This window comes from Anomalospiza imberbis, chromosome 10 (genome assembly GCF_031753505.1).
Source record: "Anomalospiza imberbis isolate Cuckoo-Finch-1a 21T00152 chromosome 10, ASM3175350v1, whole genome shotgun sequence".
In the NCBI taxonomy this organism is placed as follows: domain Eukaryota; kingdom Metazoa; phylum Chordata; class Aves; order Passeriformes; family Viduidae; genus Anomalospiza; species Anomalospiza imberbis.
In genome coordinates, this window is record NC_089690.1 from 18,114,733 (window position 1) to 18,142,317 (window position 27,585).

A 27,585-nucleotide genomic window follows, 5' to 3' on the forward strand; every position below is an offset into this window, starting at 1 on the left:
CTGTGCTGTGATGGTGCCCTCCTCACTCCACAGACAGTGGAGTACAGTTAGCATTTTCCCAGTTAAACCCACAGGACCATGAAAACAGATCATTCTGAATCCTGATTAATACTTTTCTAAATGGGAGATGGGAGCTTATTGCTACCTTGAGCTGTGCTTAAGAGAAAAGTTACAATAGAGAACGAGGAGTAATTGTTTTAGAAAACAAAGTGTTCATTCTGCCAATCATTTTTATGCACTTACTCATGCTGGAATTCTTCCTACTATGTGGGCCTTATGCAACAGAGCAGGAGCCAACGTCCTCAATTGATGGTTATTTTCATCATTTGTTGTTCTTAACACTGTGCCTCAGTCACAAACTAATTTATCTAACTGTTCCTAAGAGTGAACAACATTCTGAACATTCAGTGCTTCAAATGTATGTGTTTTTAACTGTTTTTATTGCACCTCATGCATTGCACAGCTAGGAAAATGTCATACCTTTTGTTACAGATATGGTGCTTCATACTGTTGCATATGCAAATTTATGCCGAAAGAAAATTTCTTCATTTGTTGTGGTCAGATATTGTTCAGAATATTCAAGTGTGTCTTACAGTGTGTGATCCATTTGCTGCAATTTGGCTTGTTGCTATAAGGAATTTACTGATTAGTCCAGAGGAATGAGAGAAATGTGACATTTAATTATTCTGTGATGAAGGAATGCTTTATCACAGGACAAAGGTACACATAATGAGAACAGGTGGATCATGTGAAAGCACATGGGAAAGTTCTGCAAAGGAAAGAGAGGAAAAATGATTTTGAGAATGGAATTTATTAGCATCAGTGTAAAAGCCTTTAAATCCCTTTAATTTGTAGCTGTAAAATGAGTTTACAAGTGGAGGTAGCCAATACTTACAGTTTTAGTGTATGCCACTTTATGTTTGGATGTTTGAGACAAACACTTCCACACACGGAGAAAATCAAAGCAATCTGGTTTATAGCACGTGCTTGCTGTGCAGTAAGATGTGGAGACCTTTCTAGCTGGCACTTGATAAGAGTGAGCTGTTCCTGTGAAACAGCATATTCTCTTAATTATTTATAGAGTTACAGGAAAGACTAATGAGTTGGGAAATGGTTGCTTTAGGAAAGCAACCCACCCATATCTCCTGGGCAATAACCCTGATGCTGAATTTATGTTGCTCATGCATATGTTCGCTGAAAAATATTAAACAGAGTTGTATAAAACCCCAAACCAAAAAATTACATTTCTGTTAGAGAGTTGTTCTTAAAGCAAATTGGCTTCTGCTGTTTTCTTCACCCCGTACTCAAGTTTCAACAACCTCTGATGACTTCAGCAAAGCAAATTGCAATGATGCCTGGGAAGCACAATCCCTGAGCAAATACTTGGGAAAATGACCTTCAATATCAGGGCTAATGGAACAAGACCTACTATTAGTTATATTGGTAAAAAAACCAAGCCCATACTGATTTTGATGTAAAGTTAATCTTTGTGCAAGGCTCTAAACAATGTTATCCTTCTGTGCAGAGGGAATGCGTTACAGAGCTAGAGCATTAAGACCCTTGGGTATTGCTAGACACAGTCTGTAATGTCTTCAGTAATTCATTTTAATACTTGATTCTTACATGGCTGTGCCCAACTGTACTGATAATGTGAAGAGTTGCTGTGCAATAGAGATAGCAGCTTCTCCTCCAGTGAGGAGTGCAAAAATGCTGAAAGAAGCAGGGAGGGAATGGGAGGCATTGGTATATTTAATTTTTGTTCTTGTCCTACAGAGAAATCCCATCTCAAGCTAAACTGCTTCAATCCCAATGTAGCTTAAAGTGGGAGAAAGGGTACACTGAACTGTCAACTTAAGAGCTCACACACTTATGGTTTTATAGTTTATTCTCTGAGCCAGAGGTGCACATGAATCCAGCCTCGGCCATGCACAGATTCCCTCTGCTACTGTGGGATGTTCCTATTGTCCTTCAACTGCAAAATTGCCCTCTCTGAAGAGGTGTAAAGGTATATTGCCTGCTAATAGTGCTCTAGAGGGAAGGAAGAATGATTATATCAATTTCTACCTTCAGCATTATTGGAAAAAAATATAGATTTACATGTGCACTCAGACACATACACGTGTGCAGCTGCAGCATCACAAATGGAAGGTACCTGCTGTTGAAGGGGAATTCCTCAAAGTGTCATCCAAATAAAAACATTCACCCTGGCAGGAAAGGAGAAGAAATGAGACTTTCACTGCTTCAGCTTAGATCCTGCAAATAACTGAAGGTAGTTTTTTGTGCACGGAGATGATTTATTCTTGTCTGCTTTCCTACCCAATCACCCTTTGTGCAGACAAGTAACTGCCCTGACTCTTTGATACAATGATGTCTTTTTAAGCCTTAAAACAGAGACCCAGAAGGGTTTTGGTATAGTGTTTGGTCTATTTGGTTTTTTCCTGAAAAAAAGGCAAACCCTAACAGTTCTTTGCCTGTGTGTTGAGCTTGTGTGCTGTAAATGTTCAGTCATTACCAAAAGCCCTTGGATTACCTGCTATTCTGTGGACAGGTAGAGTGACTTCTCCTTGTCTTCACATAGCTGTGGTTGTTTAGCTCCCCATCTAGCAGGCTTCTGGAGGTGCTGGTTGTGTGGAAAATATCAGCAGACCTGGTGAACATTGGCATAATTATATTTTATTAACAACACATAATGACCAGCTTTTAATATAGTGGAATGTTCACAAGGAAATAAGTGAAATTCAAAAAAATATAGTCACGTGATGGTTTTAGTAAATTTTCCTGGATTTTTTGCAGTTTGATTCTTTTGCTGTGTGGCAGCCTTGGAATCAAAGTATGTCACACCAATGAGGTCACCAGAGGCAGTACAACAGTCTGGGTCAATGACTCTCCATAGCTTTGAAATTTTAAATCCATCTCACTTGATAGGGAGGAATATTTGTAAAATGTTAAGGTCTGTTTTATTTTTTTTTTAACTATTATCTTTTTTTTAAATGTGGAAAATTTGAGGCTAGGAGATTTGTTTGTAAAACAGGTAAGCTCAGGGTTTGTCCATTTGTTGTAGCCCATGTATATGCTCACTCCCTGGGTGCTTCATTGAGAGATGTGGGTACTTCCAGGGGGATGTTCAGCCTACTGCAATCTGACTTTTGTTCGGTGGGTGTCTCCTGAAAGTGATGTGAAGATGATTAGATTTCTAAATTAAGTTTCAGTTAGTTTTCAATTCTCTCTGCTTTAGGCACCTCTGAGTCTTGTACAGCACCCTATGCCATGGAGTTTTGCTCTCATTTACACAGCCTTTTAAGTTCTCCAATACAAACAATAAACTCATACTTGTAACTCTGAGACACTGAGCAGAGTTCCTCCTGGTCTACTGTGCAGTGTTTGAGTTCAAAGTCAGACACCTGGAATTTGGGCTAAGACTGCTGACAATCCACCAATTGTGCTAGCAGCTTTGGCTGTGTAAACACCTGTGTTTCTAAGGCACAGATAGGAAATTTGTTCATTTTATATGGGCTACCAGCAGCCTTCAAACAGGAGTGATTTTTAGCCAGCCTGGTCTTGCCAGGTTTGATATGGCTTTGTGCCATGTGCTCGATTTAAACTGGTAACTTGAGTAGCCAGATCTCATTTCCGAACACCTGAGCTATGTGGAAAGCTGGTTTTACTTTAAACTTAAATGGTTTTGCAAAGCTCTGCAGCAGAGTATCCACACATCACAAATGATGTAACCTGACAGACATAAAGTGGAATTAAAGTGAAATACATGTACTGGTTAAAGCAAAATCATCTCTGTCATGAATGAGAGAAACAAAACAGATGGAACTATGTACTTGGTCATGCATCAGAAGATTCTCAGACTCTTATAATACAGTGTAATTTAATAAAGGGGAAAGCCCTTCAATATTCAAAATGCAATAAAGTGAAAAATGTGATTTTGTAATCATGCTGGAATTTAGTATCAAGAACTGCAAAATAAAGAGTGCATTGATGACATGACATTAGAGCTTAAGAAGAATATACACATTGATTTATGAATGATTGAGTTGATATACACTTCAATTGTAGTGTCACCAGCATGCTTAATAGTGGCTTTATAGCATACCCCATGCTAAAAGCCTTTAGCGTACCTCATGCTAAAAGGAAGATTATGTTGTTAGTGAGTACAGTTGTGGTTAAAATAAAGGGCAGTGTCCTAAGTGTTGGAATCTTAGATGCTTAGAATTTTAAACTTTATGTGCTGAAGGGCACAGACTTGCAAGAGAGCACTGCATTTGACCTGAGGCCATGGAGAAGACTTCCAAAATGGATTAATAGCACTGGGATTACGAGTGTGTAGTTGGTTAGAAGTCTGTAATATCACAGGGTGGAAAACTTAGAGTTTGGGGTTTTAGAATATAGACATTAAATATGAAGCAAGATAGAGGTTTTAGGGTGGAGGCAAGTTGTTCTTCATCATCTTCTTCCTTTTTCTTCACATGATGTTTTGTGATTGGACAGAAAAGTCTGCATTGCAGGCTTTGAGGGATCAGTTATTGGGTTAAAAGGGAAAAAAATCTAGGTGTCATTTCTTAATTGGGTAGTTTAGTTTTAGTTAAGCCTTAAAAGACCTTGAAACTGTACATCTGGGGCCATTTTTGTGCTGTTTTTCCTGCATGCAGAGTCTGGTGCAGACAGTGTGCTGAAGTTTTGATAAGATAACAATAAACAAGAAGCTGAAGGCTGAAAAAGTCCAATGCGTCTCATTCCTGACACAGAACTGCTCCAGGAGGGCTTCCCTCATCAGGGGAGCCCCCAGGGAGAGGCCCAGCATGGGGCAAGCAAACTAACTGGTGCCCCGTGTGAGCCCTTCACTAAGGACTTGGATAGCCAGCTCTCCCCACCTGCAAAAGTGCTCAGGAAGAGTTCCAAGCAGGCAATTCTTCATACGCTCTTTATTCTCCAACACTGCAAGATGAAGCATTTTGGGGTAATGGTTTTCCTGGAGTGGGTTGGAGCCACAGGGAAGTCAGCATCTTCATGGTTGGAACACCAAGGTTCAACTGAGAAAGCCTCATCCTTCCAGGGGCAGGGAGCAGTGCACACAGTCCTGGCTGGCAACTGCATGGGGAGAAAGTGCATGAGAAATTATACACTGTGAGGCACAGATTAAGCAAGATAAGGCTACAGGCTCCACACTTATGTGTAACAAATGCTGCTTCAGGTGATTTGTACAGAGGTGGTTGTATGCAGACACTCCTACCTAGGGATGATTTCAGTATCCGACTGATTTCTATGCTGTGTGTAATCTGCCTCATTCCATTGCTTTGCTGGGCAGGCGAAGCCTGCACTGCATGTACTGTACCGATCCCTTCTCAGATCAGAGTTACAATGCAGAATGTAGGGAGGATAAATGCCTTTGAACTTATGTTAAAGCTCACAGAGTCACTTCAGGAACACTGGTGACAATTTTATCCAGCTCTTAATATACAAATATTTTCTGTGTTCTTTTCCTCTTGCAATAATAAATACAAATAACAAAAGTCCTTTCTGTCCTACACAGTTTAATCACAACAATGTGGTTGGGATCCAGGAAGAGGAGGTCTTAGGTACCAGAAGTCCTTGGCGATTTTTATTACTGGAAATGGGATCTTTGCCAGAATCTACAAACTATCTTTCTAGAGAAGACAAGATAAAATGGTCTCTTAGTATGGGATTGTGCCAGACTTTTAATTTTCAGGAACCTGATTTTATTTTTTTTGTTCTACTTAGAAGACAGTCAACTTAATTTGTAAATCAGTTGAAAAAGAAATTAAAAAAAGGAAGGGGAGGGGTAAAACCAGTGACATTTTAAGCTATAGAAGCCTCAGTGGAAAACAAATTTCACTTGGCAATCAAGATAGCTTAACAACCATACACACATTGTCAAAAGGAAAAATTACATTTTCCCTTAACACAGATCATATACAGATGACTGATTTCTCTTTCAAGTTCAGGCACAAAGGGGCTGTTTATTTATATTCAGAATCTGACCTAGCTCTTGAAGAGATGAGGAATGGTGGCTAACAGGCTCTCAAAATGCTTCTCGGCAAGGAGTGTAGGATAACAATCAGTGTAAGTATAAATAGCTCAGAATGGTGATAACAGGAGTGAAGTTGTTGCTCCAGATAATTTGCAATGCTTGCCCACTTAGATGCAGTCAGAAAGGGTTTTTTTTGCAGTACATATCAGTTTGAACCTGCTTTGGATACCTTCTACTTTTCCTCTGCTTGGAATGTGCTAGGAGCCTGTGTCTACAGAAACAGCATCACCTTCTTCTCCCTTTAATTAGTATGGATAAAACTAAAGTGCTTTTGCAGCATGCTCAGTTTTAGTGATCTAGTGCACAATTGTGGCAGCTTGGTGTGTACTTGCAATACCCACCAATTCCAGGTGGTTTGTATCCTGTCCTGCATTCACACAGGGTTGTTTAAATTGCAAAATCTGGATGTGTTCAGCAGAGTACAACTTATACCAAGAGGAAGGTAATGATGTGTAAAGAATTGCATAAGAATATTCTTATAATGTTTTTTTCCCCCAAGGCTTTGTACTTCCAGTGGTGCTGCCCTGACAGGATGTTTGCCCAGCTTTGCCTTGCCTTTGGAGTCTCCTTTTAGTTGTGTTCTTTGCTAAACTCGTGTAATTTGCTATGTTAAATGGACTTTCCCATTTAATTTTGAAGTGAGTAGAAAAGAAACATTGTCCTTGGTTGGTCCCACTGTTGTTCATACACCTTGCCTTGCAGGATTGTGGGTTTTTTGGAGATTCATGAATAGTACTCCCATAATGGCAGAGGAAATGATTGCTGTGTGAATTAGTCTTGTGTCTCCCACAGAAAGTGTAGCTGGGTTCTTCAGCTCTAAAACCAGTATCACCCATCTCTCTAATCTTTTTATAGCCCTACTGATTTGATAGAGATTGAGGCAGGATGGATGTGAAACTGCTAATGTTTCTTAACTGCATTCAAACAAATTTATAGTTGACAAATACTTTTTTTTTAATATTGGGAAACCTGATATTACCTTTAGAGATACAGATTTTAAAGTGGCACTTCTCAGCCATCTGGTTTTGCTGGTCACTGCATGCTTTATTCCTCTTCCAAAGCTAACAAAGGAGGAGATAGACCTAAACTTTGGAAAGTATAGCATGGCCTGGAAGCTCCCTCTATTACCAAGTGAGATGAACAGACATGCACCACTCAAGGAAATTGCAGAACTGTAAAGAGCAGAAACCTTTATTTCAAAGGGAGTCTTCACTAAACTGTTTTTTGTTTGTGTGTTTAACGTTATGTGATCTAGGAGCCCAGGTTTTACTTGGTTGACACCAAGACTTTTAAAACAAGCTTGTGATTTGCTGTTGCCCTTTGTGTGACTGTGTTTCTGTCTGTCAGCTACGCTGCAGGAACCTGTGTGCTCTTTGCAAAAAGCACCACGAAGTTTTAGTATATCTAACTGGAGGTGTCTTGAAAACTAGAGCTGTGCAGAGCATTTGTAGAAGGCTCTCTGAAGGTTGTTGGTAAAGCTGAATACTTGAAAATGCAGGTTTCCTTCCCAGAACAGTGGAAACACACATGGCAAGAGAGCTTATTGATGTCCTCTTGGAAAATATTACCTGGTAAGGGTTGGACAATGAAATGGATGTGTTTTTAAAGAAAGGCTGAAACAGGAAGGCTTCTGAGTACCACAAAATTAATCTCCAGGCACTTCTGAAGATTTGTATTTTCAATACAACTCTGCTGATGAAATAGGGACTATAGAAAAAATAAACAAAATTGAAGCCTACAGCACATACAACTGGGCAGCTTTTTTCAGGCTGCTTCCTGACTTAGTTTTCTATTAAAACAACTTATACCTTGTTTTTATCTTGCTAGATTAGAAGAACTTTCTGTCCTGAAGCACTTAATTAAATGCTAGTTTTACTGTTAGTTTAATACCATGTCTATTAGCAGTTAAGAATGGAGACAGAAGATTGAGCAACACCTCAAACTGAAAAAGTTTGTCACAGCTTACCAAGACACTGAATAAAATAAGGTTTTTAGCTTAAGAAAACCTGGGAACACATTAAAATGCTTGATCTGTTTTTCCTGTCAGTGCAGGATTTCTTCATTTACAATTTCATCAGTGTAGTGCTGGATGAATCAGCCACAGATTTCCAGTGAACAAAAAGTAAAGGAATGCTCTTTATTGTTAAGACAGAATTAAACCCACCAGCAATAGAAGCTGAGAGAACTTAAAAGCAAGTGTGAGTTAAATGAATAGTAGTGTAGTCTTGCTGATGAGACATAAAAGGAAGGGCCTGATTGCTTATGGTTATTAACAATCCAATGGCTCTTTTTGTAGGGCAGGGCATAGTAGCCCCAGTGTCCTGGCCCATTTCCAAATATGTGTTCATTCTCCTTCAAATCTCCCTGAAGTATCAATTTGATATGGTATTCTCTCCTCTCTTTCCTCTCATAAACCAATATGTACCAGGGCTACTGTTTCCCAAGCCAGGAGCAGAACTTGGGGATTCTCCAAAATAAACAAATGCTAAAAGTTATTTTTGTTGTTATAGTGCAAGTACTTCCTGACATACCTTCTCCTTGCATCTGTGCAAGGAAGTGCAGTTATTTCAGTGCTCACCCCTCTGTGGGATCCTAGTATATTGGAGAAAGTTGATTTGCTCTGAATCACGTACTTTTGCTTGTTCGTGCTCCCCTTTTCTGGCAGTTTGACATATGATCTTTCTATGACCAACCTTTTATTCAGTATGAAATACCCTGTCTGTGCGTAGCAATATTCCTCCCTCCTTTCTTGCTGTATGGATATTTATTACTGATGAAAACCTCAGGATCTTTCTATCAAACCTGGAGATTGGTGTGTACAATTTTAGGGTGCTGAGATGCAAGGAAAGTGTTTGTCTTGGTGTTGGTCTCTTCCCTGAGATGCAAGGAAGATTTTCTCTGTTTCTACCAGCCCAGTCACTTTTCCATCACCATCAGCAAGTGCTGGGAGAGCTCAGCAAGGATGTTCAAGGGTGCTGCACATGGCACTTGCTCTGGGTGAGGATTTCTGCTGCTGGATTTGGTCACAGGGACAAGGGGAACACGGTGCTCTCCTGCCCAGTAATGATGGAGTGGTCTCTTCAACTTGGTGATGGGAGGAGGGGGGTTGGTGGTGGAGCATAAAGACAACTGCAGGGAGCAGAGAGCCTGATTCAGGATCTCTAGATTTGTGTGTGCTGCTTGCAAAAGCTGAAGTGCTGTGTTTTTCTGCCAAAGTGGTCAAATTTCTAATTGTACCTCAATGAGTCTTTCTGACCTGTGTGGCCTATAAGTAAACATAAGCTAATGCCTTATGAACAGTTGAGAAAATGCTGTATGACTATTCTATTTAGAGACTTGTTACAGCAAGTAGTGCTAAAATTTTTATTTTAATATTAAGATTATATGTGCTACTAGTATTATTCTCAACTTCTTGTGAAAAAGCTGATAATACCGACTGAAGTTCTTGAAGTTCTGTTTTTAAAATATGATTCTATCTTTTTAGCCTTGCTTTTTCTGGCTTTTTAGTGGCAGTTTCAGATGTCATCGTTCTGCATAGCAAGTGTTAATTGACTTTGGAAGACTGTTGCACCATTCTACCTAAACTGAGCTTCCTCCCTCGTAATGAGATTATTTTCTTGATGGACTCCCCCAGAAATTTCAATACAGCATAATTTCTAGCACAAACCAGAAAGTAAATTTAGTCTGGATTCCAGACATGCACAGAACAGAACTTCTGATAAAGTGTGAGAAATCTAGAACATCATCCTGCTCCAGTAAAAATGGACAGATGTATACAAGCTCACTACGAGATAAGATTTCATAAGAATTTTTGATTGTTATTTTTCTAGAATCAAATATTTTTCTCAGGAAGGTACAGAACTTCCAAAAGAGCATCTTGCTTTTTGCAACCTAATCTTGCAAGCAACTTATGCTGAAAAGTGTATTGGAAAGATTTGTATGATTTTCACCTGTGTTTTTCTCATGATTTAACACTGGCCCAAAGCCAGGCACCCACAAGAGTTCCTTGCTCGCCCTCCCCTGTCACAGCTGAGCAGAGGAGAGGAAAAAAAGCTAACAAAAGCTTCATGAGTTGAGATAGGGGCTGGGAGAAGCACTTCAAGGGCAAAGCAGGTTGAACTTAAGGTTGCAAAGTGAATCTATTACTAACAGAATCAGAGGAGGATAAGGAGAAGTGAATTAAGCCCTTAAAACACCTTTTCCCCCTAGCCCCTCCCTCCTTCCCACCGACAGCGCAGGGAGACAGGGAGTGGGGTTTGGTCTGTTCGTCACCCAGATTTTCTTCCGCTGCTCAGGAGAGGAGTCCTCGTCCTGTGAGGCCGCGGGTCTCTCCCATGGAGACAGTTCTGCGTGAGCTGCCCCGGCTCTCGGAGCAGCAGCCCTACTGCCCCTGCTGCAGAGTGAATTCCCCCACGGGCACACAGTGCTCCCCTGGCTGCCTTCCTCCAGGGACAGGCTGCTCCAGCCTGGGAGCAGGGCCCTCTCCCTCCGCCGGGTCCCCCTGGACCACAGCCTCCTCCAGGCATCCACCTGCTCCAGCGTGCGGGTGGGTCTCTGCATCCCCCGTGGATCCCCGGGGGCTGGGGGTGGATCTCTGCATCCCCCGTGGATCCCCGGGGGCTGGGGGTGGATCTCTGCATCCCCCGTGGATCCCCGGGGGCTGGGGGTGGATCTCTGCATCCCCCGTGGATCCCCGGGGGCTGGGGGTGGATCTCTGCATCCCCCGTGGATCCCCGGGGGCTGGGGGTGGATCTCTGCATCCCCCGTGGATCCCCGGGGGCTGGGGGTGGATCTCTGCATCCCCCGTGGATCCCCGGGGGCTGGGGGTGGATCTCTGCATCCCCCGTGGATCCCCGGGGGCTGGGGGTGGATCTCTGCATCCCCCGTGGATCCCCGGGGGCTGGGGGTGGATCTCTGCATCCCCCGTGCATCCCCAGGGGATGTGGGTGGATCTCTGCATCCCCCGTGCATCCCCAGGGGATGTGGGTGGATCTCTGCATCCCCCGTGGATCCCCAGGGGCTGGGGGTGGATCTCTGCATCCCCCGTGCATCCCCAGGGGCTGGGGGTGGATCTCTGCATCCCCCGTGCATCCCCAGGGGCTGGGGGTGGATCTCTGCATCCCCCGTGGATCCCCAGGGGCTGGGGGTGGATCTCTGCATCCCCCGTGGATCCCCGGGGGCTGGGGGTGGATCTCTGCATCCCCCGTGGATCCCCGGGGGCTGGGGGCGGATCTCTGCATCCCCCGTGGATCCCCAGGGGCTGCAGGGACACAGCTGCTTCACCATGGGCATCACCACGACCTGCAGAAGAATCTTGGCTCTGGCCTCTGGAGCACCTCCAGCCCCTCCTTCTCCACTGACCTTGGTGTCTCTATGTTGTTCCCCTCGGTTGTCCTACCTGCTCCTCCTCTCTAACTAGGAGAAAACCTGTGACTTTGTTTTGATTTTCTTCTTAAATATGCCATCTCAGAGGCACTACCAACCTCTGTCATTGGCCCAGTTTTGGTCAGCAGCATGTCCATCTTCAGAACCATCAGAGATTGGCTCTGCTGGACATGGTGGAAGCTTCCAGGAGCTTTTCACTGGAGCCATCTCTGTGGCCCCTCTACTACCAAAAACCAGGCTGTGCAAAACCAGTGCAATATTAGGGGATGTTATCTTTGGTACACTTGACAGCATAGCTGAAGTGAAAAGATTAGTCCTTTTAAATGTGTATGTATATTAAAAATACTTAAGTGTATATCAAGATCTATCACTTATGTGTATTTTTTATTAGGAATGTTGTCAGATCTGTTAGGCTGGGGCTGTCAGCAGACGAGCAGCAGGATCTGTGTAAGACCAGCATCAGCTGGGAATGTCCAATGGAGACATTCTGGGCTCAGTTCAGTGATCTAAAAGTAGTGCTCAGTGATATCTGAGGTGTCCCAGTGACCCAAGGATTCCCCATGAGGCTGCAGGTACAGCAGGAAGATCAAGCACTCCCAGCTGAAGCTGGGTGGAGTTCCCCAGGGCTTCTCACATGGCACCAACAGCTGTGCTGGGGCAATGGATTGAGCCTTTCACTCATGTCAGAGACAAAATTTTTACTGACTTCCATGGGGCCCTGTTTTTCCTTTATAATAAGAATTAAATAGAGCCAAATTAAATCTCACCATTTTCTTGCAGCAGCTTCTGAATGCTGCTCATCCTGGGATTACTCCTGCATGCTGCTGACTAGAGTTGTGTTAGGAGAGGTATATGAGAAATCCCCTGAGCCTTTCATTGTTTTCACAATTTGTTTTGTGAGTTGTTTCTTTTAATGCAATAACCTAACTTCAAATTTTATCAAAAAATAAGTAAAGAAAATCTCTGAGAAAAAAATGTGGAAAATGATACAACACTGTCATGTTCTTGTTTTTAATAGCTGTGAAAATATATTGTTGAGCTTTCTGAATTGCTATACTCAGTAAGCAGCAAACACAATTAAAAACAGAATATACTGCATCACAACATATACTAAATTAATCTTGACAAATTTAATGTAGTTTAAATGATTCATACTGTACTTTTATTAAAATCTGAAAATTGAAAGTAATGAATTCTTGGTTGCATGGTGTCTTACTGTAAACCTCTTACATTATTAAAATTATAAATGTAATCACTTGAAACAGTTGCTTTTTTTTCCAAATAAAACTGTTTGAGGTGACTTTTTGTAGAGAATGATGATATGAGAAAAGTTGGAGGTAAAAGAAAGTGCTTAAATGTGATATTGCACAGATCCCAGTGCAATGCCAGTATTGTCTCCACCCTGCACAAACCAGGGACTAGAGATGTGGAGAGGGGTTAAAAAACTTGCAAACAGCCATCCACAGAAAGAGTGGCACAAGTGGAAACAAGACTTTAACAACTCTGTTCTTTTTCAAATTCTTTTTCTCCCCTGCACTCGCACCCCTACATTCCTGTGCAATGATTTTTTGTCAGTATACAATATTTCTTTCCATTATGATTTCTCCATGGCTTTGTCTCCAGTGACTGTTGACTACCATTGTACATGTTTGTGATGAATGTCTTCATCCTGCTTTTTAATCTAGTTCTGGTTTATGGTTTTTGGAAAAAAAAATTAGGTATTTCCTGTGAGAAGAGATTTAACCTCACTTGCTGCATGAAAACTTTACCCTCTCCGCTATACAGTCTCCTGAGAATAAGGATGGGAACAGAAGATCATAACCTCAGTTGCAATAGAAAGCAGCTGGAGAAGATGGTTCTTAACAAAGAAAAGGTTGGTTTTGTGCAAATTCTAACAGACTCATACAATATTAGCTGAAAACATGTCTTATAGCAACAAAACTGCTTCTGAAGACTATGTTTGAAAGCCATCATTGAGCTTTGATTTGCTGAAAAATTATTCTTAGAGGTTCTCTTTTCCTATTTGAAGAATGTGATTGTGACATAGGTGAACCGTAATCATCATCGTAACTATAATGTAAACCATTTTTTCCTCCTAACCTTTTGTAAGAGCTGGTTTTTGGAAAGCATGCTCTGAATGGGAGGGCAGACTGTGTTCCCTCTGCATTCCTGATGCTGTGTTTCTGCTCCTTCCCAGGGCCCTTCTCAGTACTTTAGCATGGGGGGATGGTTTTTGCTGTTCACTGTGACAGCACGATCTTCTGGCATTCCAAATGACATTGTCCTCACTCTGTTTCCTCTCACCATGTCCCAGTTCCTTTGTCTTCTCCCCGTTTAGTTTGGAGGTGATGATTTTAGCCTCATTACAAACCCATTACAGGATCCAGTGTCACTGGCAGGAATTCAAGAAAGGCTCCATAATGCAATAGTTGGCCATTTGCAGAGGAGTGTCATAAAGAGATGCTTCCCCAAAGACCAGTGGGTTCCAGCCTCTTTAATGCTCTGCTCATTTTAATGGATGCCAAATTCTCATGCAGTGTTTAAACTATAATAATAACATACATAAAAAAACATGACTAAAAGATGTGTACCCTGTAAAATGTTGCAGACTCTATATTTGACCATGTGAGTAAGCTGTGCTGTAGTTGCCCACTTAAATACAGAAAGTCTTTTAAGTGTTTTTTTCCTGGTATTGAAGAATTTTTGGAGGATTTTTGTGTCCTATAAGTATGTGTGAGATTTTTCTTTCTCTCATGTCCCTCTCTGAGAAGCTGACATTCATAGGACCCTTAAAAATCAGCTGAAATGCCTGACACTGACAGCATTCAGGCATTGTGGTAAACCAAAACCTTGCTAAGGAGGTCACATCTGCAAGAGCTGACAAGTAATTACAGACCCTGCAAATTGCAGGTAAGTAGGAAAACTTTTCAGATTTTGTTCTTATTAAGGAAACCAACTAAAAATAGCCCTTCGTCTATCCTTAGGGTCTTGGTTGTACGCACACATACAGAGACATGAACTCATTTGTACAGATTCTCCTCTTGCTGTTGTTTTTCTCAAAACTGTAGTGCTGGAGATATAGCTGGATGAGCAGACTGGCAGAAATGAGGTAATAATGTCATTGGGGAAGACAAAATATTGAAATCCAGAAGAATAGGATAGTCTTATTTTTCCCACTTTTTTAAACCAAACATCTTTCAGATTTCACCATATTTCAGATTTGTCTCCAGTTAATTTTATTATCTTTATGCCACCCAAAGTGAACTGATTGCTGATCTTCCAAATGTGTCACCACTAACACAGACAAGTCCAGGAAAAACAACCTGAGGTTGTTTAGGTTCTACAGATACAGTGCTATAGCAGCTGTCAGGCTGGACAATTTTTTCTTGAAGTCAGGAGTTGATGAAATTGTCTCCAGTCTGTGAACTTCCAATAGATTTGTGTGATGGTGCCTCATCTCTGACTGTTAATCAGAATCTCATTGACTTGTTGATGTGTTACTCTGCATGTTTGGATACACTGCTCTTCCTTCAAGTTTATTTTTTTGTTGTTTTGTTGGCTTTTTTTTTTTCATTTAAACTCTCTGTTAATTTTCTTACTTACAGTTTCAGTAAAGTTCAAGTCATACCCTGTCTTTGGATGAGTTGTAGCCTCTTCTTGAGAGACTTCTATGGTTTTAAATCACAGGAAGACCATCTGGCTTTAAAAATGCCCATATAGTTTGCAACATGTGGACTAGATGATGATTTTCCTCTGGGAATGTAGATGCTATCATTCATTGGCAAGTTTTTAAAACTTGTAATATTCTCTTCTTAACTGTGCTGAGAAGAATGAATGAAGAATCCATTTATTCACTGTGGACAGAAACATGCAGTTAAAGCTGTATTCATGAGGTTTTCTTGGTTTGACTGAAAACTATCTGAATCCCAATTGTATCACTTAAAGCTCTTCACATGAGACAAATCTCTGAATCAGTGAAATGATTGAGTGAATCATGAATCAGTGTTTTAAATGCAGGCAAAATTTTCCCTGGAAGGGCAGGCAAGGCTTGGGCAAGTGAATCAGAAGTAAATTACACCCAACTTGGTTGGTTTGCAATCCCATATGCTAAAGATCTGAACAAAGCGGCAGACTGGGGATAAACCATCTCAAACAGCCTTATTTGAGTTTGATTGAACTATTGTGGTTCATTGTTCCTCATAGCATGATCTTCCTAACCTAGGTTTTTCTTGTGTTAGTTTTTAAGCACATGAATTATTACATATTTATCTATGCAACCTCTTTTTATCTCTAGTGGGTTTTTTGCAGTGTATCCCCAGTCTGTAAGGATTTAATCTTCTCTTGCAAGTGGAATTCCTTCTCACCTGCAAACAGGAACACCTAGCAACCATATCAGCCCCAGAAGAGCCAATATTTTAGGGTGTTTCAGAACATTAGGAGAAAATTAAATGTGAAAATAAGTGAAGATGCTTTACTCTACCCTATACAATAGATATATTTTCCTACTGTAATGTAACCTGGAACTGTTTCAGAAACAAATAACTTGTTCAAATGTTTGTTCAGCTAGAGTTTCTACATGGCTGTGAATCACACAATACATCATACTGATAAAGTCAGTAGAGTTAGCAGCAGCTCTCTCAAAAAATCCTCCAGCTTTTATTCAACACTTCTGGGAAGAGCTTCTTCCATTCAGACCTTCCTGGCCCTAATTAGCTTCTTCCCACTTATTTTCCACCAACCTTTTGTTAGTTAAAAATGAAATTATTTGTTTTGATAAGCTGTTGCATGATTTTGAAGTATCTGTCTCTGACAAAAAGGCTAACATACCAGTTTTCTGTTTCAGTAGCAGATTAAATATATTTTTGTAGCATAGATTATTTCTGGAAAAACAATCTGGGGAGAAATCTACTATGTTACCCAATGTGCCTGTTAAAGTACATTACTTTTTCAAAAACAACAATGACTTCTTGATATGTGTGTATTTGGAAAATTAAACTGAAACTTAATCCATTGGAATTAAATGTAGATTGCATAAATGGCATCAGCTCCTTCTCCCAACCCTCATTCAAAATTAAAGAGGCTTTAATTTAGGTTAGAAATGGACATAAATTCAAATGTATTTGTTTTACTTTGTATTAATTCTGAAGGACAGCTTCCATGTAGTAGTTTAATATAACTATCTTTGAAAATTCTGTAAAAAAAAAAAAAATTGCAAAATACAGAGAATTTGAGTTATCCTACTGCATTATTTGATATAGCTCATGTGTGTACTCGTAGTTTTCCACTGCAAAAATAAAAAAAGCAAGCTTGAAACAAGTTCAAGCTTCACGTAGCTCGGAAATCTGGCTTTTTTTTGCCAAAAGCATCTGATTTCTATTGCTGATGATCTAAACAGAAGATAAATTTGACAGTCTTCTTTGCAGATAAAAAGGGAAAGGTGAAGCTATGAAAAAGAATTATGGCAGCATCTGCTGCTGCAAAAATTACCAATGAGCTGAGAGCCAACCACGTCCTGAGCTCCCAATTGCCACAATAAATGTGGCAGCAATGTCGGCATGTGGAGAGCTGCATTGGAGGAGGGAAACAATCTGCCTGATAACACAGAATACGGGAATATTGCGTTGGGGGGGTGTTATTTGTGCGCTTCTTTATCAAAGAAACCCTTCTCTGAATGGGAGTGAATCCCACCCTGTGGCAATGGTTGTGTGGTGCCTGCATCACAGGACGGTGCTCATTCACATGCAAGGACTGGAGGCAGCACAGCCCCATCCCTGGCATTATATCAACAGTGTCCTGCAGCTCAGCATCCGAGTCATAACGAGCTGCAGGGGACAGGCATTTGTGCTCCTGTGGCCACAGTAGATATACAGCCTGTTTATACTTAAATTGAGGCAGAAACTATAAACAAATATTTTTAATAAGCTATGATTATCCAAATGTTGTCTGACCTGGAAAGGACAGACTGTACAATTGCAAGTTGGGATGCATTTGCTTTATAACAGAGACACAAAAAAGTAGCTAGGAAAGCCAGTTCAGAAACTTTTGCTACATTTTGTCAAAAGTCTTATCTGAAGAATATGATGGGTGAACTTTTTTTAGTTCTCAGTAGAGTTAGTGAGTAGGAAAGAGATCCTTGCCATATAAGGTTAGCCAAAATCCAGCTGGGCCAATAAACTCTTCCTCCAGTGGTACCCTCTAAGAGGAGTTTTGGGGATGTTTTGGCAGGAGTTGGGGAGCAAGCTAAATAAAGAGTGGAATGACACACCTCCCTAGTTACTCTTCTCTATTCCTATATTCTTTGGTTTTGGCAATTCCAGAGCTGCAGATATTTGTTTTATTTATATAATAGCCTTGGTGCAAATCTGTTGTTTGTGGGGTTTTTTTTAGTTTTTTGTTCTGTGGGTTTGTTTTTTTTTTTTAACTGGCCTATGACTTTGGCACACACAACATCCTGTGGCAAGAAATTCAACAATTAAATTATGCATTGTGTGAAAGAGTACTTCCTTTTGTTTGTTTTAAACCTGTTGCCTGATAATATAATTTGGTGCCTGCTGGTGTTTTTATGCTTAAAAAACTAGTAAGAGCCTTTGTAATTAGTAAGAAACACCACAGAAATCTAGTGTAAAACAAGACATTAAAATGTATTGATATGACCAGTGGATAGCTAGCATTCAAATTCACTGTCAATGACTAGGCTTGCAATAAAAAGTATCTTTTTATAGCATTTTTATAGGAGTCTGTTGTGCTTGATTCTGTCCACTGTAATGAAGTAATATCTGTCTTCAGGATTATTAATGTGGAGCCTTTTTATGTCTTTCTTCTTTTAATTTGGGATACATTGGCTCACACATCTTAAGCACAGATCTATATTTTTTCAGGATGATTATAAAGCATGTATAGTATCAGCTTTCTAGCTTTAGAAGAATATAAATGGCAAATTTGAACACAATTTATTGGAAATTCTAAGGTTGAGGAAGTTTATTTGCATTTCTAGTGTTATCAGATTTCAGGAACCCAACTTGTGTAGTTAGGTTTTATACTGGTCTGGAATTTTCTGTCCTACTTTGCTTACTGTTACATAATGTACAGGCAGAGGAACATTTATGGGTATATTTGAGCAGGAGATTAATTTTGAGTCCTGTGCTGACCTTTGTTCTGCAAAATTTATTGACTGGAATCACACCAAGCTAGTGCCTAAGTGCAGCATGCTCCTGTGTCATGGACAATTTGGCATGGAGCAGCAAAACTCTGAATTTATTGATTTTCTTTAAAAACACAGTCCTCAAGATGCACATCCAGCCAGTATATTGCAAGCTGTCGCTGTAATATTTTGTTTGCTCATTTTCTTAACAAATATCTTCTTCTGATGGATTCAGAGCTTTCACCCAAAGATCTGTGTCAGCAGTCTCAGGCTGAGGGCTGGATGCAGACACACCTGGCTTGGGCACAATGTGTTCTCCAGGCTTCAGCTTTGAACCCCTTGGGCTCCTGGGAGCAGAGTCCTTGTGGGTTGGTGTGTGGGTGTGATGAGTGCATCCCTGGATGGAGATGAGCTTGACTTGAACAGATATGGCACATCAAGCAATGGAATAGTTTGGTAATTAGTGAAAGCAGCTTAATGAAGGGTAGTTTCTGAACATAAGCTGAAGCTGCATAGCCAAAGGTAGCCAGCTGAAGAAAGAGCTGCACTCGAAAGGCTCACAGTGAGTTCTCATTTAGCATTGCATGCAGTGCTAATATGATTTCAATTCCAAGAACTAGGAGATACATACATACAATTTCCTTAACTAATTTGTCAGGGCAGTCCTGCCTACAAAATTTAGACACACAGATATGTGCCTCTGGAAATCAACTAACAAAGCACAGGCTCTGGCTTAAGAATGCTCCTTCTACTGTTACTTTGTCATAAATCTACAGCTGTAAAGCAGGAATTGCTCACCAGTTGTGGAGGTGATAAATAGAGGTTATAATTGCTCAGTTGGCTAAATATTTTGGTAGAACATAGTAACAGCAGACAAGGTTTGCCAACAACCTTCCTGAGATGCACAGCCTTTCCCAAGATGGTTGTGCTGTGCAAAAAGCAGGACTGAAAAAGCAGCTCAGGAGACCTGTAGTTTGTCCTTGCATTGCATTGCTGCCTGCTTATCAGAAACAGAGCTTGGCTTGGCAGGCAGAGCTCGTGGTAGTAACACATATTTGAGCCTGGAATTCGCCGTTCATAAAATGTGAGATGCACATTCCCTACCCTCACAGATCCCGTGGAGGCCTTAGGCTTTTTTCCTTCTCCACTTCTGGGAGGAAATGTGAGTGATGGCATTGGAGGGGAACTCTTGTGAAGTGCTGCGCTGGAGATCATGTCAGTGGCTCATGGCTGGCACAGCAGGCTAGAGTTCAGGGGAGCATGGGGCAGTGTTTCCTTGCCTGCAGCCAGATGGTGTTGATAGGCACACCTCGGCCAGAGAGCTGGAGAGCTTGTAAAAGGAAGTGCAGGGAGGTTCAAGGGGAGGAAGATCAAAGAAGGAAATAATCATGAGCAAAAGGCCTGCTGGCTCCCTATAAGCAGGGTGGAAACAAGAGGAATTGTTATTTTAGTGGCAGGGATTGCCCAGGCAGGAAGTGTTTTGCTGCCACAGTGCTTAACCCTGTGTTGGATGGAGCTTTCTCACAGCACTGTAATGGAGAGGTTGTTTCATCACCTTGGGGTAGTTGCAGACCACCCTTTAATGCTGGTTGCTAACTGTAAATTTGGATTAGCGTTGGATTTTGCAGGAAATCTGTTTATTTCTAAACATATTTATTTCTTGGCTCAGTCTTAGGGAATAGGGCATTTCAGGGTGACTAATGCCAAAAATAATTGATTCAGCTTTGTTTTCTCAGTGCCAAATAATTTCTAGACCGCAGCATCTATCAGCTATATCCAGAAAGGCAGTGAAGAAATACCCTCTTGCTTCACCCACTGTAAAACAAGTATTTTTAAATTAAAATTAGAATTGCAAGATTCCTTTTTTAAATACAGAAGTAGTTTTGGGTAAGAATATTTTATTCAAGCTATTTCAACTTCTGGTATAAAAAATACTGATAAAATTGATGCAGGAAAAAACTTATTACAGGGATAAGCATGATGATGACTTCAACATATTTAAAAATGTTGCTGGAAGCATGAAATTAAGACTTCTTTGGTCTCTCATTGCATTGAAATTATTCCATTAAAGTAGTAAGAAAATCACACATATAAACATTAAAATGACCATATATAACAGAAAATAAAATTTGGCACATAACTTTTTATTTTTACAGACCTCAGAAAGATCCCCTTGTGCTGAGTGCACTAACAGCTCAGGAATAGGATCAGATTTACCACGTGCATTCCCAAGGTTCCATGCTGATGGAAGGCCTGACCAGCACTCCCTGACAGCCACCACCTCTTCTTCCAGGAGTCCCAGTGTGACCTGCACGGTGCCAGGGGAGTGCTCAGCAGACATACACTCTCACGTGAGAGGCATATTTGCAACTGAAGGGAGTTCTTAGGAAAGTGGTAATCCTGGAGCATGAACACCTTTTCATAATAATTTCTGAGGGCTTTCCCACATTTCATTCTTCACAGAAAATGCCTGCGGAGCTAAATAGAATATCATAACCAGTCTCTGAGATTTCTGAGTCATCTTGGGGAATTGTGGCCTCAATTCCAATAACAGGAGCTCTGTTATCAACTTTTATGGGCCTGCATGCCTTCTATGGAATAGTTCCTTAAATTTAATAATACTAGAATAAAATGAAATAAAACATTCTCAATTGAATTCTTCTATTTTGGAGGGTAATTTTTATAGATTCCTATTAAATTCTAGGCAACATTTCAATGATGGAGGTTTATCTTCTCTTTCAATGATATTAGACATAAAAGATCTCAGGGGGTGTCTCTGATGAATAATGCTTGCTCTCTTCTAGTTCCAGAAGGAGGAGGAGTGTAGCAGAAAGGCACATAATTACCTTGGTGCAGAGCCATGCTGCTGCTGCTGCTGCCACAGTGCTCCTGGCAGGAGAGTTAATGGTGTTCCTTGGTGCTGTGCTGATAATGCAACTCACACAGAGCTAGGTGTGGTGTTTTAAGATGTCATCAGATTATGCAAGATAGAAATGCTCTGAGATCTTACCAGCAGCTCTTTTTATGGAATCCTCCTTGTAAGAAAGAAGGATGCTGTAGTAGGAATGCCAGTGCCCAGGTACTGTGGTTTTAATACAAATACTACTGAATCACCAGCCTGTTTAATTAGACCTATAAAAGTTATTTAGCAAGGTGTGGATTGGGGCTTGGGGGAGGAATATCAAGAGCACAGCATGTCTGGAAAAGTGTCTATAAAAATCCATCTATAAAAGTCTCTTACTATGTGGTCTAATTAAGGTCTGGATAGAGCACATGCGTTACTCTACAAAACAAACAGGTTGGTTTCTGTTTGACGCACTTTATTTTTATAACCTGATTACAAACTGAAAGAGTTTGTTAATTTAGCCTTAGTTTGGGTATACAGCAGAAAGCAGTGCTTGTCACTGGTTTGGATCAACCCTGCTCAAGGCATTCTTTGGAAATAAACACAACCAAATCGAGTTGTATCAAATAACTGCTCTTTCAAATAGTTAATTTGCTTCTTCTTTGTTGGTGTAAGGTTAGATTATAAACATATCAGTGGTATCCAGTGTTTGCCTTCTGCCTGAGGAAAGTTAGTGAATGGCCATGTCCAGAAGAGGGAAAATAATTTCTGAGATGTGGAAAACAATTTCTGAAATGTGAAAAACTCTAGAAGCTTAATGGTGAAACTATAACAAGAATATTTTGAGTTGCAAGTGCATTGAAGAGAAGTGTGGGATGGCCCAGCTGAGAATGGGAGAATGGTGACCCCACATTAGTGCTGTTCAGTGAACACTTGAGCATGAATTTGCTCAGTGACAGCAGGGCAAACATGAACTAACCCTGAAGTCATCCTACTGCCACCACTTACAAGCTGAGTCTTTACTATATATCATGAAATTATTCAAAACTTCTGACATAGTTTGTTACTCTTCTTTAAGCCTTGTTTTCACTAGGGTATTTCTTAAGGATAGCCATAAGAAATGTTTGTTTTTTACAGCGAGGGTGGTCAAACACTGGGACAGAGCCTCGACAGGCTGTTCAACCACCATCCTTGGAGCTGCTCTTAACCCACCTGCACTAAGCCCTGTAACAGATGTAGTTACAGCCTAACACTGAAGTTAGTTCTACTTTGAGGAAGATGTTTGCCTTCAGGGCCTCTTCCAACCTAAACTACTGTATTATTTTATATAATAGGGCCAACCTACAAGGGAAGCCTATGAAGCATTAGATGGCTGATGAAAAAGACATAGTACAGAGCAGCACTGATTTCTTGGAACACAGGTGGTGGCTGCAGTCAGTTGAGTCAGTCCCAAATAAAAGAGGCAGTCTCTGGAGCTGTTTTGGTGTTGCAGTCCTTGTTCAGTAACTTTTAAGGGTCATAAATTGACACTGGCTCCACTGGCTCACCTCGGCTTCTCAAATGAGTAACCAGCTCCATGGTGAACTCTCTGGTTATGCCTAGTGTACAAAGTGTGAATAGCATCTCAAACACTATGAAATGTCAATATAAGTACCTGATGTTATTGCAGAAATTCATTGGAAGTCAAGCAAGTCTAAATGTAACACATGTGATCTGTGTTTTCCAGCACAGAGGAGCAGGTTATACTCAGGTGCTCTGTTGGCTTGTTTTAGTGTGTTCTCAGCTTTGTCTCCTATATTCATCTCCTTTGCTGCACTGCTCTTATCTACTGGAGAAAAGTCTAAAATAAATATCTCTGTGAGGTACCAGATGTCTAAGTAGCTTCTCAGAGTGAAGGAGAAATGCATTGTGCAGGTGGGAAACAGTACTTCTGCTTCATGGAATAGGGAAAAGAAATTGTAACTTAATCTGTCTGTGACAGGCTTCAGAAAAAGTGGGGATCAGCGGGTGGTGGGTGAGAACAAATTTATGGTCTAGGAAAAAATAATCCTGGTAGTAGGATGTAGTAGGATTATTGAAAATGACAAGATACAAGGTTCTGCTGGATATTTTTTCATTATGGTGAATGCTGGCTCTGGTTAAAAAGATTGTCTATCTGGCTCTGCATCAAAACCTGGCCTTTGCTTTTGCAAGCTTGTAAAATTCAAAAAAGAAGAAGAAAATAAATGAAACATGTCTCTATTTTTTTTGTTTGCCTGTCTTTCTCCCTTCTTCCAGCTTCCCAAGAATAATTATTCTTTAGTGCACAAGAGCTGTTCTACCCCAATCAAGTTTCTAAATCTGAGTAAGTGAAAGTTCTATCAGTCCTTTCCAGCAGTTGCCTTTTCACTTTTTGCCAGCTATTTCTCCAGCACAAGGAGAAGGTTTCTAAGAGTGAACTAATGCCATTGCCACATGGTTTCCTGAATGCCTGGGAGGGCTCTGCAAGTTGGGTTCTGACTGATGTTCATGCTGGCATTTGGGATTGTTAGGGAGGAATTTAATGGAGCTATGCTGATTTATATATGTGAAGTATAAGGTCTTTCATATGTCTAGTTTCTACTGTTTTATAGTTACTTTTTATTTTATTGCTGACCAGCAGCCAAAGTGATTTCCTTTCATCTTTTTCTGGCCGCAGTCTGAGAGCAGTGTCATGGGTCGTGTGACAGGGACATGCACATCCCACGATGGGCAGTCCTGAGGCTGTGCTGGGGCTGTGCAGTGCCCACTGGGGGTGTACCAGGAGCAGTGGGCTCTCCGGGCTTTGTCCCCAGCCCTTGGGCACAGCAGGAGGAGCAGCTGCGTGGCACTGATGCTGTGGGGCAGGGGCAGAGGCTGCAGCTCTCCCCTCAGACTGGGTTTTGCCCTGGATGCTGTGGAAGGTTTCCCAGTCCCGTGATCCTCTTCTCTCACCTTGGTTTAAACCTGTCTTAGCTCCCTTGGCACCCACAGAGCCTGCCCCTGCCACGGAGAGAAGTGGCTAAAGAACTGGACATTTTCAATCCTATTTCTCTTGTTATTTTTCCAGCCTTCTGTTTAACCCTCCTTGCCAAAAGCGCTATTTGGTGACTGGCAAACTAATTGGCCGGAGGAGGTGTCATCAAAAATTCATCTCAGATAATTAGACATTGAGCTATCATTATCCTTGAGGTTCAATTCATTTTTGTTTTCATTAGCTCTGTGCTTCCCTGTGGCAGATATTTCTGATCATTTCCGAGCACGGAGGGGGTCATGAGTGCTGGCATTCTTTCAGATGTGCTTCTCTTGCATGTCCTTGCTTACTTAGCAGGAGTTGGGGGAAAGAGCTGTGTTAGTCTGGCTGCAATTTCAGGATTTTGTCTGTTTTACAGAGCATCTTGTGTAAGGAGCAGAAGCTTCACTAGGCTTTGATAGAGAGCTGACAAATTCAATGCCACATAGTTTGTGAAGCAGCATTTCTGTTTTTCCAGCATTTTCAAATAAATGTCATTTCAAACAGCTGTTGATAATGTTAAGAAATCCCATTTGCATTTTCTGTCATTCTAATTACATAGTAATTAATTTCTGATACAATGGCAAATTAATGTTAGAGTGAGGTCCTTGAAATTTTATTGCTTTATGTGAAGCAGCACTCTTTTGGTTATGAGTCCTTACATATGAAAGGAATATAACAAGATTTCTGCCAGGACAGCCGTAGCACTTAAGTGCAGTGTTTTTAGTGCAACACTGAAATTTGAAAAAAAAAAATTACTGGCAATTCCATAGTGAGGAATAATATGCCTTTGTCTCCGGTATTAAAACAAATGAATTTTTTTTTAAGCTGCTGTTTTATATTTTGCAATAATAAATGATTTTGAATATTAGAGCTAACAAAACAAGGAATTTGTGTATTTTTTTTTTAATTCCAGTATTTGCGTATTTGTTTTCATTGTAATGAATAATTAGAAGCACAAAAATATTTCTCCAAAATACAGACCTAAAATTTTTCTTGAATCAACTGAAATAGTCATGGGAAAGTAATTTTGAAAGGGAAGCTGTAATTAATTGGTATGATTGCAAGAAAATTAATTTAGAATCAATATGATCTTACAGAAAATAGAGACACTGATTAAAAAAAAATCAGCATTTTAATGAGAGGAGTTTTCATTGTAAGTATTTGTCATATTTTCTAAGACACTTTTTGTTCTGGAATTGCAATGTTGTTGGACTGCATTTACATATTTAAAATTTATAAATATTTGAATGTATCTTAAAAATGTATTCATATTTTCTAAACACCTGCATGCACAGCCTTTTCCAGCAAATAATACCACCTGTCTTTAGAAACTGGAAGCAAGCAGTCACAGTAATTACCAGTCCTGATGCCATTGATGAAAATGCTTCATGGCTTTTCTCTCTGGCTGTTGATTACTTCCTGCTAAAAGAGGAGCCGTGGTGCTGCTCGTACCTTAGAGATGTGGAAATTGCTGGCAGAGAGCAGTTAATTTACAGCTTGTCTGTTCTCCTGTATGCTCCTTTTATAACCTCCAGGGTGCTTTTAGGATGCAGTGGGACACAAGCAGGCTGTGGGCAGGTCCCACCCTGTGCTGGAGGAGAGCAGCTCAGGGTTTGCATTCTCCAGGAGGGTTGGGTGAGTGCTGCTATCAAAGCCTGCCTGCAGCAGAGTAAAGTAAACTAGAGCCTTCAATAACTCCAGAGTTCCTGTTTGGCTTTCATCAAATCTGGTTTAGTTTCTTGGGTAGAGATGTAGTTTATTGAAAGATTTTGGTGAACACAGAGCTGGTAGGAAAGACAGGTGGGGCCATTAAAAACAAGCTTAGCACCATGCTACACATCTTGGGTTCATCCTGCCTGCAGCTCATCTCCATTGGCTTTAGTGCTGATTCCTGCTGGCACACTCATTGCCTTTAGCTCTGCTCACGGGCACCAGCTGCAAACAAGGCTGAGGAAATGGGAACTTTCTAAAGCTGTCTTTATTAAAATTACTTATCTTCCTGTTGTCTCTGGCTTTTACTTCTGAGTTATGAGCAACAGAACCACACACTGTGTAGGCACGTAAATTTCCCAGAGGTTGTATTTCACATTTTTTTATTTCACATTTTTCAAGGATATGCCTTTTTTTTTTTTCTTTTTTTTTCTTTTTAATAAATCTTCTAGGCTCTCTTCTCCATGATAAGCTGCTTTAGCACATTACCCTGGGGGAATAGTATGTTCCTCTGTAGGCTTAAACTGGATGGAGAGATGAGTGAGGGTCACTCATTCCTCTCTTGACTAAGGAAGCAGAGTGACCCTTTTGCTGGTGAGTTGAACCTAGTCAAAATTTCATTCTAGTGTATTAGCTAGTAGATTGATAATTTAAAATGTCATGTTCTTTCATCAGTATTTTCATATATATTTGCAAGCCACTTAATGATGTGAAAATGTTTTAAGGAATAACAAAGTGAACTACTGTGAGTTGTGTATTTTCATTCTTATTTTGAATCCAAGTTGAAATTAATAAAAATAAAAATCACCAAATAAGTGACATCTCTATTTTAAAGATGTGGTATCTAAGTATCTTGAGAGTAAAGCAGCCTTTAGAGTGAAAAAACATTGAAGAATAACATGGTGAAAGGACATGGAGACCTTCATCTTTCTTTGATAAAATAAAGTATTTTTGAAATGAACATCTTATCAGATCAGAAAAGCTGGTAATATTGGCAGATCAGCACAAGTTGGTTATGTCAATCTGACATTTGATCATAAGTAATGTACTTTTGGTAAGAAAGAAAGTCACAGTGAAGGGCATCACAACTTTCATAGGCAGTGTTCCAAACTCAGAAAGACGGTATTTTAAAAACATTTTCTCTTTCCATTTGAAGTATCAATTCTACTCTTAGATCCTCACAACATGGATTCTGTACTTGCCTCAATCTCTTTCCTGGATCCAGACATTTCACTCTGTTAGCTGTGGAGTACATGGCACAAGAGACATTTGAGGCTTTTCCCAAGACATTGCTGTAGAGAATTTTGTATCCAAGATGTTGGGTTCAGTGCAAAACTTTGCCTAATTCATTATTTTAATGATCTGTGGTTTAATTCTTTTTAATAAACTCTTGTCTTTTAGTCTCATCATCACTAGTTAAACTTTCATGTCTG

General features: G+C 40.5%; 1 long non-coding RNA gene across 1 annotated transcript in view; it reads left to right on the forward strand.

Moving 5' to 3' along the window:
• LOC137479575 (uncharacterized) overlaps positions 1 to 27,585 on the forward strand; it is a 335,528-nt gene that overhangs the window by 306,761 nt on the left and 1,182 nt on the right. The window contains exons 2-3 of the long non-coding RNA XR_011002352.1: positions 13,229 to 13,316; positions 26,605 to 26,746. This is a non-coding gene — a long non-coding RNA (uncharacterized lncRNA). The remainder of the gene's footprint in view (positions 1 to 13,228; positions 13,317 to 26,604; positions 26,747 to 27,585) is intronic.